The sequence below is a fragment of the Rhagoletis pomonella genome, unplaced genomic scaffold, assembly GCF_013731165.1.
Source record: "Rhagoletis pomonella isolate Grant_MI unplaced genomic scaffold, Rhpom_1.0 Rhpom_scaffold_00002, whole genome shotgun sequence".
Taxonomy (NCBI): domain Eukaryota; kingdom Metazoa; phylum Arthropoda; class Insecta; order Diptera; family Tephritidae; genus Rhagoletis; species Rhagoletis pomonella.
In genome coordinates this window covers 90,726,474-90,729,667 of record NW_023458556.1, presented here as the reverse complement: position 1 = coordinate 90,729,667, position 3,194 = coordinate 90,726,474, and the positions used below count along the sequence as shown (strand labels likewise).

The window sequence follows — 3,194 nt, the reverse complement described above, 5'->3', positions numbered from 1 at the left end:
TTTATATTGTATATATAATTTTATTTGATAAGTTTATATAAAGAACTGGGCAAATTTATATACTCGCCTGTTTAACAAAAACATGTCTTTTTGAGTTATTTTTAAAGTCTGACCTGCCCACTGAATAATTTTGAATGGCCGCAGTATTTTAACTGTGCAAAGGTAGCATAATCATTAGTCTTTTAATTGAAGGCTGGTATGAATGGTTGGACGAAGTATAATCTGTTTCATATAAATTTATTGTAGAATTTTATATTTTAGTTAAAAAGCTAAAATTTAATTAAAAGACGAGAAGACCCTATAAATCTTTATATTTAATATTATTTTAATTTTTTGGATATATTTTATTTTAATTTTATTAATTATTTTGTTGGGGTGATGTTAAAATTTAATGAACTTTTTATTATTAAAAATCATTAATTTATGATTTATTGATCCGTTAATAACGATTATAAGATTAAGTTACTTTAGGGATAACAGCGTAATTTTTTTGGAGAGTTCTTATCGATAAAAAAGTTTGCGACCTCGATGTTGGATTAAGATATATTTTTAGGTGTAGTCGCTTAAATATTAAGTCTGTTCGACTTTTAAATTCTTACATGATCTGAGTTCAGACCGGCGTAAGCCAGGTTGGTTTCTATCTTTAATATATTATAATATCTTAGTACGAAAGGACCAGGTATTAGAATAATTATATTTTAGTTAAAGAAAATTATATTATTCTAATTGTACTGTTTTGGCAGATTAGTGCAATAAATTTAGAATTTATTTATGTAATTTTTATTACAAATAGTACTTGTTTTTTTTTGAACTTATTTTATCTTTAATTGGTAGATTAATTTTCGTAATTTGTGTTTTAGTTAGAGTTGCTTTTTTAACTCTTTTAGAACGTAAAGTGTTGGGTTATATTCAAATTCGAAAAGGACCTAATAAAGTTGGACTTATAGGAATTCCTCAACCTATATGTGATGCAATTAAGTTATTTACTAAAGAACAAACTTACCCTCTTTTATCAAATTATTTATCTTATTATTTTTCTCCTATTTTTTCTTTATTTATTTCTTTAATTGTTTGAGTTTGTATTCCTTTATTTGTTAAATTATTTTCTTTTAATTTATTATTATTATTGTTTTTGTGTTGTACTAGTTTAGGTGTTTACACAGTTATAATTGCTGGTTGGTCTTCGAATTCTAATTATGCTTTATTAGTGCGTTGCTCAAACTATTCCTTATGAAGTTAGAATAGCTTTAATTTTATTATCTTTTGTTTTTTTAATTGGGGGTTATAATATACTTGATTTTTATCATTTTCAAATTATGTTTGATTTGTTATTATTTTATTTCCTATTAGTTTAGTTTGATTTTGTATTTGTTTAGCTGAAACTAATCGTACTCCTTTTGATTTTGCTGAAGGTGAATCTGAATTGGTTTCTGGGTTTAATGTGGAATACAGAAGTGATGGATTTGCTTTAATTTTTATAGCTGAATAGGCTAGAATTTTATTTATGAGAATATTATTTTGTGTAATTTTTTTTGGATGTGATTTATTTAATATTTTATTTTATATTAAATTAACTTTTATTTCATTTGTGTTTATTTGAGTTCGTGGAACTTTACCTCGATTTCGTTATGATAAATCAATGTATTTAGCTTGAAAATGTTTTTTACCTTTTTCGTTGAATTATTTATTGTTTTTTATTGGTTTAAAATTATTATTAATTTATTTAATGTGGTTAATTAAATTTAGTAAAGTTAATAGAAAATAGAATTTCTATCTTATGTTTTCAAAACATATGCTTATTATCAAGCTCATTAACTTATTAAATTTAATTAATTAAGTTATCTCATCATTTATTAATTAGTGGATTAATAATATAATATAAAAAATAAATTACTGTTAAAATTTTTCCTACTAATACATATGGGTCTTCTACAGGTCGGTCTTCAATTCAGGTTAATAAAATAACTGTCACTACTATAGTTCAAAATAAAATTTTGTTAATAGGGTAAAATTGAATACCTCGAAATTTACTTAAATGATAAAATGGAAGAATTGCTAAAATTGCAATTGATAAAACTAATGCAATTACTCCTCCTAGTTTATTGGGAATTGATCGAAGAATTGCGTAAGCAAATAAGAAATATCATTCTGGTTGAATATGAACTGGAGTAACTAATAGATTAGCTGGAATAAAATTATCTGGATCACCTAATAAATATGGATTAGTTAGTGTTAAAATAATTAGACTTATAATTATTATAATAAATCCTACAATGTCCTTATAGGAAAAGTAGGGATGAAATGGAATTTTATCAATATTAGAATTTAGTCCAATTGGATTATTTGAACCTGTTTGATGAAGAAATAATAAATGAATTAAAGTTATGGCTAATACAATAAAAGGTAAAATGAAGTGAAATGTAAAAAATCGCGTTAATGTCGCGTTATCAACTGCAAATCCTCCTCAAATTCATTGTACTAAAGTAGTTCCTAGGTAAGGAATTGCTGATAATAAATTTGTAATAACTGTTGCCCCTCAAAAAGATATTTGTCCTCATGGTCATATATACCCTATAAAAGCTGTTGCTATAACTAAAAATAAAATTAGGACTCCTACTAATCATGTTGGAGTAAATAAATATGATCCATACTAGATCCCTCGTCCTACATGTAAATAAATACAAATAAAGAAAAAGGATGCACCGTTGGCATGTAAAGTTCGTAATAATCAACCATAATTTACATCTCGACAGATGTGATTAACACTGTTAAATGCTAAATTGATATCTGCTGTATAATGTATAGCTAAAAATAATCCTGTTAAAATTTGAATTATTAAACATAATCCAAGAAGTGAGCCAAAATTTCATCAAGCTGAAATATTAATTGGTGCGGGTAAATCCACTAATGCATTATTAGCAATTTTAAATACAGGATGTTGGGTTCGTAAAGGTTTATTCATTAGTTTATTAATCGTAAAGGTCCATAGAATAATTTTGTAATTTTTACTACTGCAATTAATGTAATTAATAAATAATTTATTAATAAAATTGTAATTAAATTTGTTGGAAAATTATATAATTTATTAAGACTTAATGAATTTTCTTCTATAAATGAATTAATATCATTTATAATTGTTAATTCATTATTTTCTAGAAAGGTTAAAATTAATGATTTATCTAATATTAATCTTA

The 3,194-nt window shown here is 24.3% G+C and overlaps 1 pseudogene; it reads right to left on the bottom strand.

The window, feature by feature from the left end:
• The window catches only part of LOC118734166, a 4,770-nt pseudogene extending 1,713 nt beyond the window's left edge, over positions 1–3,057 (bottom strand).
• Positions 3,058–3,194: the final 137 nt, after the last annotated feature.